Raw genomic sequence first — 14728 nt, forward strand, 5'->3', positions numbered from 1 at the left:
GAGAATGGTAATAGATAATAAAAAGAGAATGTACTGGTAAGTTTCACTTACGGGCTGTGATTCTTCCTTCAGAGGTCAGTCCAAGTATGATATTTGATGAAGATTGAGGTGAAATGTGGCAGAAAATTCAAGTGTGTCATAAATTGGGGGTGCAAACTGTGGGGAAGGATGACTCACGCCAGGAATCACAGCCAATGCGCGAGTTAGCCTTCTCCAGAGTTTGAGCCCCAAGTTCTTTGAGCCATGTCTTGCTCTACCTACTGTGATAATTTTTTGTTTAAATGTCGCCATTTTTACTTCAAATATTTCTACATTGTTTTGGAACGAAAGATATGATTACTTCTATTTGTTATTTTATTGCATTCTTCAAATAATAACGAATTTGAGTAACCTTTATGATGTAGGGCACCAATTTTTATAACTGTCGGTCGCCTTTCGATATAATTTTTATTTTGAGAATACAATGTGTATTATCAAATTGATTTTATACTTATGTAATTTTATATCAATTAATACTTCCATTTTATATTCACAGATGATAATATCTACCGAGAGCCTCCGTTAAATCGTTTCGCGATTGCTGGGGGATTGGCGTATGTCAATCATGCGTTTCCAATTCTCCAAAATGTGTGCGAGAGCAACGCCAGAGCGTTGAACAACATCCTCTCGGAATGCGTGGTGCTGCATGCCGAGAATAGAAGTCCACATGAGCGTCTGGATAACGTGGATGGACGTCTTGGGGTAGTAGAGCGACGCCTTGCGGCAGTGGAAGGATGCGTTGAGAGAGTGGAAGGACGCATTGAGACAGTGGAGGGACGCCTTGCGTCTGTAGAAGGACACATGGCGTCGCTGGAGAATTCTTGGCTCTACCAAGAGCCTCCGTTAAATCGTTTCGCGATTGCTGGGGGATTGGCGTATGTCAATCATGCGTTTTTAATGCTCCAAAATGTGTGCGAGAGCAACGCCAGAGCGTTGAACAACATCCTCTCGGAATGCGTGGTGCTGCATGCCGAGAACAGAAGCCCACATGAGCGTCTGGACATGGACGTCTTGGGGCAGTAGAGCGACGCCTTGCGGAAGTGGAGCGACGCCTTGCGTCTGTAGAAAGACGCATGGCGTCGCTGGAGAATTCTTGGCTATACCAAGAGCCTCCGTTAAATCGTTTCGCGATTGCTGGGGGATTGGCGTATGTCAATCATGCGTTTTTAAAGGCCTAACCTTACAACAGCGTAAAAAGACGGTGTTCGTTGTTTTTTCTCACTTGCGCCTTGTCAAATTGTCTTGCGCTGTCACTGTCAAACAAGAAACGCGATTTCCTTGTTTTATAACCGCGTTTCTTGTTTGACAGTGACAGCGCAATACAATTTGACAAGGAGCAAGTCAGAAAAAACAACGAACACCGTCTTTTTAGCAAAACGTATGGTTAGGCTTTAAAGCTGTACCCATACTTCAGCGTCAAAAGACGCTGTTCGTTGTTTTTCTCACTTGCTCCTTGTCAAATTGTATCGCGCTGTCACTGTCACACAAGAAAGGCGGTTATATACCATAGAAACCGCGTTTCTTGTTTGACAGTGACAGCGCAATACAATTTGACAAAGAGCAAGTGAGAAAAAAAAACAACGAACAGCGTCTTTTGACGCTGTTGCTTGGTTAGGCCTTAATGCTCCAAAATGTGTGCGAGAGAAACACCAGAGCGTTGAACAACATCCTCGTGGATAACATAACGTGGATGGACGTCTTGGGGCAGTAGAGCGACGCCTTGTGGCAGTGGAGGGATGCGTTGAGAGAGTGGAAGGACGCATTGAAGCAGTGGAGGGACGCCTTGCGTCGGTAGAGGGACGCATGGCCTCGCTGGAGAATGCTGGTTTGGTAAGTTGATTTCATATACAGTAACCCCAGAGTGTTTCCGAACAAAAAAAAATTGAGCGTTTTAAGGCCTCTTGAGTCCGATTTGAGCAAACTTTAATAAGGTAGGTATAATAGTTCTCCATTATTTTAACTGGTCGACTTGTTTGGGTTGAAAGTTTGTGAATTTTGATTTTTTTTCATTTATTGCGTTCTAAAAAAGATTTTGCTGGAGTTTCTTGATCCTTTGTTAGACAAAAAACAGACTCTTTTAAAATAAAATCGGAAATATCACGATTTTTAATTTTTTTTTTTAAATTCTTCTTGTAGGAAAAATCAAGGAAAATTATATGAAAAATCAATTCCAATATATCCAGATCAGGATTGAAAGGGTTGAAACGTAGTACCTACTACACATGTTTTCAGTATTATTGTCTGAAGTGTCGTATAAAAGACTATTGAAGAATTTAAGTATTTCGCGGAATGTATTCACACAGAGAGTTGCTTGGAAGAAAGGGTAGAAAATATTCAAAGTAATACACTATGAAAGATGAGAGAGATGTTGAGTGTTGTGATTTTGCATCGGGAGCTTATTCCTCATGTGCTTTTCATCGCACTTTCCCACTCTGCAGTATCTCTTAGCAAAAGTGGGATTTTCTGCTTCTTGATTTTTCTTTTTCACCCTCTTTTTTTCCAGTGGATAGGGTGTGGGTGGTTTACTTTTTGACACCGTACTCCTTGGGCTCAAAAATCCTCAACGTATATCCCCTAAGCTACTTCATGGTGAACATTTTCCACGACATTTTCACTCTGTATACGACAAAAAGTTTTCTCTCAAACTCACAAATGTTTGGAATCTCTTCGCACTGTTGTGCTCCCCCATGAAAAGCTCCTTGTTACCATTACATACTTGAAGTCATCTCATACTTTTTGGAGTGTTTGAGAAAAATGCTACAATTTCTCATATCGCTCCAACATAAGTCAAGATATGGTTGCCGAGGGAAAATATTGCATCAAGGAAAATTTAAATAAACGACACCGTGGTGGAACTTTCAAGCCACAGTGAAAAAGATTTCCTAAAGCTCCCCAGAAGCATCATTCTCACCATTTTCTGAGCCGCTTGCGGGAGAATAACAAACATAAAAGCCCATGAAGGATCTTCTCATGGCATCTTCATCGTCAATCCTACACACTTTCTCATGTAACATTCCCACGGAATTTCAGCATGTAGATAGCACCGTGGGGGAGGAACTAGGAATTGGGGATGAAACGAAATATGTAGGAGAATTTAATCAATAAATAAAATCGAATATGTATTACTTGGAAGGGGGATGAATGAGTGCAACAAATAAATCCCTTTCGAATGTTTATTCCATTATATATCATTTTTCCAATGTCAAGCTCTTATTTAAAATTCATGATGGGAAAAAATATCTCGCTCCATCCGATAAGTATTATTGATTTTGGCTTTAGTCGATACAGCCCCGCGTGAAATTTCATCTCTCTGTCAACTTTTTCCTCATGCTCCACGGTTGCTGTCTCTAAATGTATGCTATGTACATCTATATACTATACATACATATAAGTACTATATGTATATATACCAAAAAACAGCTATGTCATCGAGTAGGAACAAAATAAACATGTGCTGATAAGACAAAAACAATGGAGCTTCAATATGAACAGGATATAATGAAATATTTATTTTGAATTCTCATTTCGTGTATTTTCTGAATTGCGTTCTACTTTAATTATGATGAGATCATTGAACTCAAGCTAGCTGTAGGCTTCTTTACCTTCATTCCAAAATTAGTAAATCTACACTCAGCGAAAACCACGTACCACGCAAGTTAACCCCGTGGTGTATATCACCACGATCGAGAAGAACCACGAAACGTGGGCATATTCACATCAAATCGTGGTACAACTTTCAAAATGTGTGTAAAAATCACTGAAGAGCTTTATCCTCGAAAAATTAACCCATGAAATATGGTACTTGTGGTACTATTCACCTCGTATGATCACAAGCTCTGGAAATCAACCATGTTCGTGGTGAATTAGCTCACGCGTGATCCTACGTGGTATTTGTGACGTAAGAATTTCTATTGCCTCAAAAATTTAATCCACAATCAGTGGTGTATTTGCCCATGTGTGGTTAAACGAGGTACTATAGATCTGTAAGTTATATAGACCTCAAAAATTTAACCCACACTTGGGGTGCATATGCTCACACGATGGTTTTACGTGATGCCTCATTTTTTATTATCATCTTTTGCAAAGAAAATCAACCCCACTTCGTGGTGCATTTGTCCACGATCGTGGTACAAGAGTGTGAACTTAATTTTTTTTCACTTCATTGTACCACATCGCTACAGTCACAGTAGGTACAAACGCAGAAAATCAACCCCTATTCGCGGTACCATTCGCCACGATCGTGGTGAAAATATGTACAAATAATAATTGTTAGAGAAATATTTTTAATTATTTTTATAATTAATGATTTTATAATTATTGAATAATAAATTACAAACTTATAATATTTATTTGGTTTAATTAATTTTTTTTAATATTATTTTTATATGATTGTTTATTGCGATTTTATTATTATACTATCGTTTGATATTAAATTTTGTAATTTTTTTACAACGGGTCTGTAATATTTAAACTGTCCCTTTTTTGGTGTAATTTATCCAAATTTCTTTAATTAATGATTAATTATTTATAGGCTTTGATTAATTAATTATAGAAGTTTAAATGAAAAAATGCACCCATGATGACACACTTTTCCAAGAAAAATGTTTTTAAGAAACATGTGGTCCGCAGTAGAAAATTTTGTGCAAGGAATATTTTTATGATATGCAATAAAATGTTTGTTTGCACGGGTCCCTTTTTTTCTCGTGCGTCCTCACTCTAATACCGTCCAGAGCTCGGTCTATGTTATTTAGAATTTCTCACTCATCTTTTAGTTTTCTTGAGATCGTTGGAGTGGTAAGAGTGAGAGGAAGACCATAGTTTTATAAATTATGTGATCTAAAATTAATTACAAAAAATTAAGTGATACTATGCAACTGTAGACAAATAGGTAAGTATCTCCCTTTCTTTTTTTTACGTGGCCTTATTCATGAAGTTTCTCCATTCGTGTCTATTTTTATCTACCTCATTCCAGAAGCGCCCCATTTTTTTTTAAACTTCATCGAATAGTACCTTGCATCTCTATTGAAGAGGACTTCTCACTTTCGTCCCTTCCGATTCAGAAATTAGCAGATTCTTGGGCATTCAGTCGACATCCAAATGAACGTGACCAAGCCAGCGAAGTCTCATTGATACCGAGATGTCCGGTTCTCCGTAAAGGCACTTCAAGTCTTTGATTTGTCCTCAAACGGAACTCATCAGTTAGTGCATCGTTCACGGAGCCGTAAGTATGTATCTACATTATACACATTTTACTATTAAAGTATAGGTCACATAAAGTGTACTTTATTAAAAGAAATTCGAATATTTTGTATTTTTAGAGCCAAAAAACGAGGGAAATCATCTAAATGGATGGAACCCGTAGCAATAAAAAAACTAGGAAAAAATTAAATTCTATTGAAATTAAATGACTAGCACGCCAAAAATCAAGCGAGGTGAATTTATATATTTAATAATTGTAAAGGAAAGAAAAATTCTATATTTTTATTAAAAATGTTATTATTTTGCAATTCAAGAAATGTAAAGTTCATTGCTTATGCTGGATGTCTTTAAGGAGGAAGTGACATAGTTCGAGTTATCCCAGAAGACAGAAGTCTCCACAGTAACAGTCTTAAGCAAGGAGAAGATCTTTTGTGAGTATTGTATGTATTTTAGTGGCATTTTTTTTGTAAATTAACTTAAGAAACGAGAAATATATTGGTGGTATTTTCAGATAAAAATAAAAATAAAAATAAAGAATACCCAAAATTACGTACTTATAATGTTTCAAGAAAATTTCCTAAATTTAAGGTCCATTCTTATAATTTTAGGAGTTGAATATATTCCAAGATTTTCTATTCTGAGGTAGAGTCATAATGAAATTATAATTTTAAATGTATTGATTTCACGTAAAGTAACGTAAGTTTTTGATTTCTATCTTAATTTTGAAACGATCTATATCGCAGAATACCACCAACTATCACGATAATCTATTGTGATTAACATAATATTTATTTGCATTTGCGTCTGTTGTAATATAATAGTACTTTACAAAATAAACTTAATATTACTTTTTATAATAATAAAAAAATATCTGTATTTGTAACAAATAATAATTTGTAATAATGATAATTTATGTATATTTATTGTACTGTTATATTTTTGAAATAAAATAAAACAAAAAATTTAAAAAAAATTTTTTTTAATTTTCTGTACCACGAATGGGGGTTAATTTTCTGCGTCTGCACCACGATCGTGGCGAATGGCACCACGAATGGGGGTTAATTTTCTGCGTCTGCACCACGATCGTGGCGAATGGCACCACGAATGGGGGTTAATTTTCTGCGTCTGCACCACGATCGTGGCGAATGGCACCACGAATGGGGGTTATTTTTCTGCGTCTGCACCACGATCGTGGCGAATGGCACCACAATTGGGGGTTAAATTTGAAAGTTTTAAAGCTTAATTCGTGATCATTCGTGGTGCATAAGACCACACTGACCACGTGCGTGGTATAATTTGTGACGCTTTTTTGAACTTTCAACTTTCAAAGTTTTGAACTTTTTCGCAAAGCTGTGTCCAAAAACCACGTGTGGTGAAATGTGGTGATATTAACCACATTGCACCACAAATAGGGGTTAACCCAATTTTCACGTTTTCGTGGTGCATTTAACCCACATTTGTGGTGAATATGCCCACGTTTTTCGCTGAGTGTATATAAAGGTTTCTGCTTATTAATTAAACCTGCTTTAAATTTAAATTTACAAAAAGAAATGGAAGTAGATGAAAATTTATATAAAATGTTTTTGGTTAAAGTGCGGTTCAAGTGTATGTAATTTATTTAATTTTGACTTTCTAGTAGAATCTAGATTTTATACACATGTGTGTGTGTGTTGGTAGTTAATAGAATATACTCTACTTTCCCTAGGGTAGTAGAATGTTGTCTGCAACTAAAACACAAAAACTTTATTGAGAAACTTTTCCCTCAAATTATGGGAGAAAAGTTTGCAAGTAATAAAGTTAAAAAGTCATGTCATGTGTTAAGCATTTAAAATTTTGAATATATGTTTTGCAAATTCATTATTTTGATAAAATTGATGAATAATGCAACGGAATAATATTTTGTTATTCGATTTATATTAAATAATTTAGAATCAGTGAATGAAATTTGAGATATATTATGCAATATCCATTGTAAATTTTATTCTTTTTCACAATAAATTTCCAACTGTAAATATAATTTCAATGAATTAAGCATAGATGAAACCACGGATAAAGAAAATAAATTATAAATTTTGTGAATGCGTGGTACAGAAAATTGGAATTATTCTCTTTTGAAAAATAATCACAGCTGAGAAATACTATTGAAGCCATTAAAAATCCATTTTTATCAAGATAAAATCTTTTATATCCTCAAAGTCAACGAAATTAAATTATCGAGCATAAAAATGCCAAAATAGGCATTTCCGGATTAGGAAATACTCCACGCTATTTTGTACGCCAATACAACACAGTTAATTTTCCAGAAGAGCCACCTTTTATCATTTTGAGGGTTGCAACATAATTTCAAACAATATTAATTTTCACGTATCTTGACGTGGGGTTTGTAAGGAAATTCTCGGGGGTAGAAAATATTCGTGGTTATTAAGTGTCTCAAGTCTTAATGACTTGGCTCGTTATGGGCCCAACTACCTCGAACTATCTCAATTGCCATCACTTAGCAGCAGAAGGTAAAACTTAGAAAATTTTCCTGCCACATAGTGTTTTTCCTCATAACATACCCGTTATATCCCATGAAGTGCCCAAAATATAATGAAGGTAGAATCATCCCTCAAATGATTGTTGTCTGTGCGGGGTTGAAGAACAAGTTGTGCATTTAGGAGAATCTCTTCTCTTAATTGAACTTCACTCCAAAGCAAACCCCCCAAACCGCCTCCCCCCTTGGCTTACTTCTTAGTTCCTGCCCAAGTGGAAATTCTACCAGGCAACAAATTGCAAAGTGGAGGAACAAATTTACCTTAAATGGGCCAAAAGTCATCCGTATAAACTTCTCCAGTACACTCCACCTTCTATCTCATGCCCCCCATACCATCCAATGTCCCCACTGGGAGTGTTAACTTTTATTTGTATGATAGAGTTCTCCCCTCTCACTCACCCCATATACCTACATGAACTTTAAACTTTCCCCCTTCCCACACCTACATCATCGTCACCCTCATAAACTTCGCCTCCGCCCCCGCGCGTTACATCCGCAGGCCGCACGAAAAAAGTGACGAGACACTTTCCTTCCTCTCCAATTCTGAGCGGAAGTTGACCAGGAAAATCTCCAGGACACTAATTACAGCTAATTGAATTGGTGACAAGGAATTTTTGTGTTTACCATGGGGCAGTGGGTGGGTGGGATGAAAATGCCCGCTGTATCTGTCCATCTTCAAACAAAATGCCAATTTATTTCTTGTCCACCATTTACGCTCTTCAAGCACATGAGTATATCCCCTTCAGACGTACACTTGTCGTCCACATTTTACCCTCAAGCATCTCAACTTTCTCCTACTTTGTGAGCTTTTCCAGAAAAGAGAAGCAAATCACCCACAGAACTCACAGAGAGAAGCTCTTCTTGTTAGTCTTCCAACAGAAGTATACAGCTTGATTCTGGTTTGCTGTTCTGGAGATGGAGATTTTGCTCTTGAATTTGCCTAATATGCTGCCAGAATTTAAGATATAATCTCAAGCAGAAGGAGCATAAGTAAAACTTTGTGAGAAACAGCAAGTTAATTTATTTCGCAAAGCTCCGATCAAGTGCAGAATGATATAAATAATATGGAGCAAAGATTAATTTTTGAATTACATCTCGATTAGATAATAGTTTAAACTCTTGGAATGGTTCTCAATCGATTGAGAAATTTCTGAATCATTCTCTTTTATTGTTGTATTTCTTTTTTTTTTTCGTAGGTATCTTTCAAGTGGGAAAATCAACACTTTCCCAGAGTGGCACATTTTTGGATTCTCCTTTAGGGGCTCCCCCATCCGGCAATACAAACCCTGTCCAGAAATTGTGTGTGGCTACTAGAAAAATTAGACGTTAAAACAAATTCACTTTCCGGTCACGTATCAAATTTCTAGGCTCTCACGTTTCATTAGGTATGAGGATTGAAAAGATTGTCTGGGCGCGTGTATTTCTTCGCTATGTTTTTTTTTCTTCTTCCTTTCACCCACTTTCTTTTCACACCCCCTCCTCGTCCTTGTTTTCACCCGAAAGAACTCTCAATGTACCACACATTGGTGTGTGTGTGTACAATAAACTAACGTATATAATGCATAGCACATCGGAGCAATGATTCGGATATTTTCTTTCATCTGCCATTTTTCTGTCTCCCCTAACACCCCTCCCGCCAAAAACATCCCCTTTGCAAAATTTTTCCTCCGTGTGAACACTTCCTTCGGAAAAAGCGTTTCACTTCACACATCCATCCTCGGCGTCTTTCTTCATTTTGCTCTCTGGGAGACCCCTCTATACCGTGGAAAACACCCCTCACTTTTCGCAAATTCACAGGGTCTTTTTACCAAACACCTCACATACAAGGGAAAAACCCTAAGATGGGGGATGAGTTACTGCGGAGGGGTGGGGTAGATAAGAAATGAGGTGAGAGTGTGAAAAATATGGAAAAGCACACAAGAAACAACTCATAGTAGGGTCTGGGAAGGTTATGGTTTGATTGATTCCTCGGGAAATGAAATTACATAAAACTGAATTTTGGTCAGAATATTTCGGAAGGTTCGGAAGGTATGCAGGATGGACCTAAATACATAAAAATGTGTCGATATTTTTGTGGGTTTTAGAAAATGTATCCTGAACATCCTGAATATATTTTTATTGGTTCTACCGAATTGGGACGTACTCAAATATGTAATTGGTTGCATTTGAGCTTTGTAAAGCTGTTAACTCTTTAAGTTTCATTGGGTCATACGCTGACCCAAAGGCTGGATTTTGAAAATGTTTCATTTTGTATAGTTAATTTTTAAATATTATGTCATCCTCAAGGACTCACAGGATCAGGAAGGACGAAAAACTGAAAAAATTTTTGAGTTGGGATTTTTGCGAAAAATGCCTTATTTGAGCACAAAGGAACCCCGAAAAATTATTTTTAGTTCAATTAGCTCGCTAGATTAGTCGCGGACCTTAAAAGGTTAAACTGTTTGTTACGCGTCTAAAAATATTTAACCCTTTAAGGTCCATTGGGTCATATTCTGACTCAAAGGCTCGATTTTGAAAATGTTTTATTTTGTATAGCTATTTTATAAATATTGGGCCTAATTCAGCGACCAAGATACCCTTGAAATCTTTGAATTTTGTACTGAAATTTCAAGATTTCAAGCGAATTTCAAGGGTTTCTTGGTCGCTGAATTAGGCCATTGAGTCCAAAATAGTATAGAACTATGTTTTTACAATCCCTGATCATTTTATGACCATAAAATGACATCCTCAAGGACTCATAGGATCAGGAAGGACGGGAAACCGAAAATTTTTGAGTTGGGATTTTTTGCCAAAAATGTCTTATTTGAGCTCAAAGGAACCCCTAAAAATTATTTTTAATTCAATCAGCAAGCTAGATTAATCTCGGACCTTAAAGGGTTAACCAGCATGATTTTTAGAGTCTAAATTGATTCCCAAATAATAGCAATATCTGTGAATTTCCGCTATGCGCAAGAGTACCATGAAAACAGAGCATCAACATTCTTTTTGTCGTGTGAAGAGAATGAATTTATTTTGCAGTAAATAATATCCCTCGTACCACCCTCTGGCATTTCATGGTGACACCCCCGCCAATAGAAAGTACCGCGCCACGAAACTTGACAATATGAAAATGTAAAATAATCCTAGATATTTTTCTCAAGTAACTTTCGTGCTTCACTGGATATTTGTGAGCGTGTCGTCAGGAATACACCGTGAAGATATTGTGAACAGAGAAGAAAAGTATACTCACAGTTTTAGAGATTCTTTGTTGAACAAAAAAAAAATGTACACGTTGAAGTGAATCATGACATTGCTACACAACTTAAATTAAGATTTGCATCATCTTATGCAGTGTTTTTCATCAGCCGCCAAGGTAATTTCCACGTAGAAGAGGGGGGATATGCCATGTATACAGAGTTCCCCCTAAAAGCAAAAGCGGAAAATTGTGCTGGGGAAGAAAATGCAAACACAAAGAGCTTTTAGGGAGAAGTGTGTCAAAGGAAAATTGAGGGAATTTTAAGGGAAGCACAGACAAGGGAGAGAGCCAGATTGCCACATCATTAAAATGCAACAATAGCTCAACAAATTTCTTGGTGGTACAGCATATTCCTTTTCCGTCTTTTTTTTGTCGATATGCTAGATCAGAAAAGTTCGTCATATATTTTTTTTCTCATTTTACTTGGACATGTTTTCCACTCAGATGTTGGAAACTTTCCTTCCTTTTGACTTTTGCTTGCCAATTCAATGGTATACCATCATTAAATGCAATCAGCAAAGAGAAAGTCAGTATCAGAGGCTGCTGTGCTTTTTTTCTTTTCTTTTTTTTTTGTTGTTGCGTTCAATTGCATGAGGTAGACTTTTCATGCAATACAAGGAAATAAAAAGAAAAGTTTTGCTTTTTTTGCATATGATTTTTCCTTTCGTGTTTCAAAGTTAGATGAGTACATATTGAAAGGCGTAAACACGAAATAGTGCAGGAAAATGTGTGAGGAAAGTTTAATAGAATTTATTTGAGAAAACTTTTAAAGTCTTAAAAGAAATTTTAGCGTAAATTTTCAATTTTCACTGAATATTTTCATTGTATGATTATATACAAGTGTTGTTGGGATTTAATAAAATATTCAGTCTTTTCATAAATTTTCATTCACCTTTAAAATGCACATGAAAGCACAACACCTTGAGATGTTATTCCACAAAAAATGTAATGAAGTTTAAAATCTACATTGAATTCAAATTCTAAAAGGATTTTTTTCATTACGTTCTTTTATTTAATTTTTTTTTCTGTAAATTATTCTATTCGTTCTTTTCATATTCTTTTCTTTTTCTAGAGATTTTTCTATCGTTTGTATTCAATTTGCAGAGAGGACGAATTCATTACAAACAGACTTTGTAAGCCGATCTCACTGAAATGAGCGATTTAGTTTAATTTATTCTAGACTCTAAAATAGCTTAAAGTAGTACCTACCTTTTGTTTGAAAAATGCACGATAACGAAAGGAAAAAATCAATGTTATGTTATTTTGCTGAGAAAATAAATCCTTTTTTTACGCAAAACAATTTTGCAGACAGAATGGGGGAATTCATTGACAAAGACTAAACAGACAATAAAATTACAGAAAAGAAAAAAATGTCGAGAGTTCAAATAATTTTTCACTGAAGCTTACTTTTAAATTTTAATTAAAATGATTTTTTTAAAAATAAAATTGAAAGCTTATTAAAAATAGCTAAAGCTTCTTGTAGCTTTGAGGAAGTTTTAATTGAATTTATATCTAAATTCTAAGTATTGCTGCGAAAGCTATAATCTTAGCAAGTTAAACTAATATTTCAATTCTCAACCTTCTATTCTGGATTTCTAAGAAGATTCCGGGCAAAACGTTTAAAATCCATGTTATGCAATATGTTTCATATATGCTGAAATATATACATATGTAGGTATGTATGTACCGAAATGGAATGATGTTGAAAAGCCAGAACTGTGAGGGTAACATTGAGAACACCTAAAAGTCACGTGAACTATTTGAATTAATTTGTAACATAGATGACAGAGTTGTGTCTTACAGCTTTATGCGATACATGTAAAACATTTCCAATTAATAGTTTCTGACACTCTTGCTCAACATCTCTCTTCGTGAAATGGTACTTGAGATACGACACATTGATAATTGGGATCAAGTTTTGTGTTAATTTTGGCATTTATGATGTTAACCTCCTTATCATCTCACCCCTCATTCCACATTTTAGCATAATCTTTCCAAGCCATATCATTTCAAAATCATGCTCTATACAAATATGATATTTTTCCTTACCGCATTTTGTGTTGTTTGCGGTGAGCGCTATGAAATTCAATAGAGTGTATTTTCCGCAGTATCTTTCGAGAGAACAATACCGCAAAATTGAATCTTCAACTTATTTCTCGTTTTTCAGACTTTCATTTGCTTAATTAGCAATTTTGCAATTTCTTTTGTAATTTAAGCTGAATTTATAGGTAGATTTCTTTCTATAAAATTAGTCTCTTCAGTCCTTTAATTATTTACTTTTAGTTTTATGAAGACTTTAGAGATTTATGAAAGTTAGCATAGTCCTGAGTTTACTAATTAACTCCATGATTATGCAATGTGATTTCCTTTTTTGGAAAAAAATGAAATTATGTCTAACATCTCTATATGCCATCGTAAACTGAATTTTGTGAGTTTAATTTACTTTGGCCTCTGAAATTAATGAGAAACCTCATTCTAAAATTCAAATTAGCATGTATTCGGTACCGGAAACGACAGAGTTTGATGAGCGATTAAAATGCAAGAGTGTTTGGCAAAATATGGTCAAAACTTCCACTGTCAATCCTCGCATGTATATAGTATAGGGGAAGGTGGGTTTTGTAAAATCCAACCCACTGAGTGGATTACACAAATTTTAATTGCCACTTGTAATACCCATCTTTTGCCCTCGTTGCATAATCCCTTCAAAATCACGCGCAAGCTTTGCAATTCTCATATCTCCACATTTAATGAACTTTCCAAAACCAAAAAGCTCCTTTTTTCCCATTTTCATTCCACCCCCAGACCAAATAAGGGTAGTTCGATGGGTTACATAGAAAAAACCCAAATGTGAATGAACAGGGAAGAAATATGAGGTCAATTTAAACACTACAATTTAACCGCATTTGTAGTACAATAGTCAACACGAGAGGGAACAATGGGAAAATGACGTGGAAAACAATTTGTAATGTGTGTGAACTAATATGTGGTGTACTGATAAACAAACAGGCACCCACTAATCTCTAAATGGACATTTTATTTATTTAAAATATATTCACAAATTTTCACGTTTAGCAAAACACAATGTTTCGCGTGGAAAAAATTGTTAAAAAAAGAGATAAATTTTGAATAGTCTAATGTAGATGAGATTTTTAAAGTTTCCCAGTTGGTTTATTGAACAAAAAAAGCTTTGTTGAACATATAAATGTTACATTTTTAGCTGGGGGTACTACACAAAAAAATCTGTATTGAAATTTTAACAACGACTAGCGAACGAACAGGACGAACTCCCAAATGGCCAGAAAATTCAACCCTGCCCACCGACACTTCCGCAAAAGCGCGTGTGAGACCAACTTTTATTTATGTTAAATGAAAATTTGGACACAGACACACATTTGGGGAAATTGGAGGAGAGAGTTCACAGTGAATTTTCCACGAGCTTTCGAGATATTTGTCAGATATTTACAATTTTCACTGTGGGGCTGGGACCCTGAGGTTGACCCACTGGGGTAGGGGCAGGAATGTGAGGCTCTCCATTGAGGGGGGTGGGAGAGTGGGAGAGATTGCGAATAGAGTGTCTGTGTGAGAGCTCATACCATTTCTTTTGGCACCGCAGAGCATTCAGTGAATGGCATGGTGTGCACAATAGTTTCCATAGTCCACATTTTACAATATGTAAATAAATTGGTAGAATTATCAGAATGAATTCGTGCAAATTGGTGTTT

General features: G+C 35.8%; 1 long non-coding RNA gene across 2 annotated transcripts; it reads left to right on the top strand.

Annotated features, from left to right (window-relative positions):
- Nucleotides 1-4565: 4565 nt before the first annotated feature.
- On the top strand, nucleotides 4566-6152 carry LOC129790976 (uncharacterized). Of its 2 annotated transcripts, XR_008750646.1 has the most exons (4): nucleotides 4566-4927; nucleotides 5012-5264; nucleotides 5358-5471; nucleotides 5553-6152. It is a non-coding gene; the product is annotated as an uncharacterized LOC129790976 (long non-coding RNA). The 2 variants fall into 2 exon arrangements; XR_008750645.1 differs by having other exon boundaries at nucleotides 4566-5264.
- Nucleotides 6153-14728: the final 8576 nt, after the last annotated feature.

This window comes from Lutzomyia longipalpis, chromosome 2 (genome assembly GCF_024334085.1).
Source record: "Lutzomyia longipalpis isolate SR_M1_2022 chromosome 2, ASM2433408v1".
NCBI lineage: Eukaryota > Metazoa > Arthropoda > Insecta > Diptera > Psychodidae > Lutzomyia > Lutzomyia longipalpis.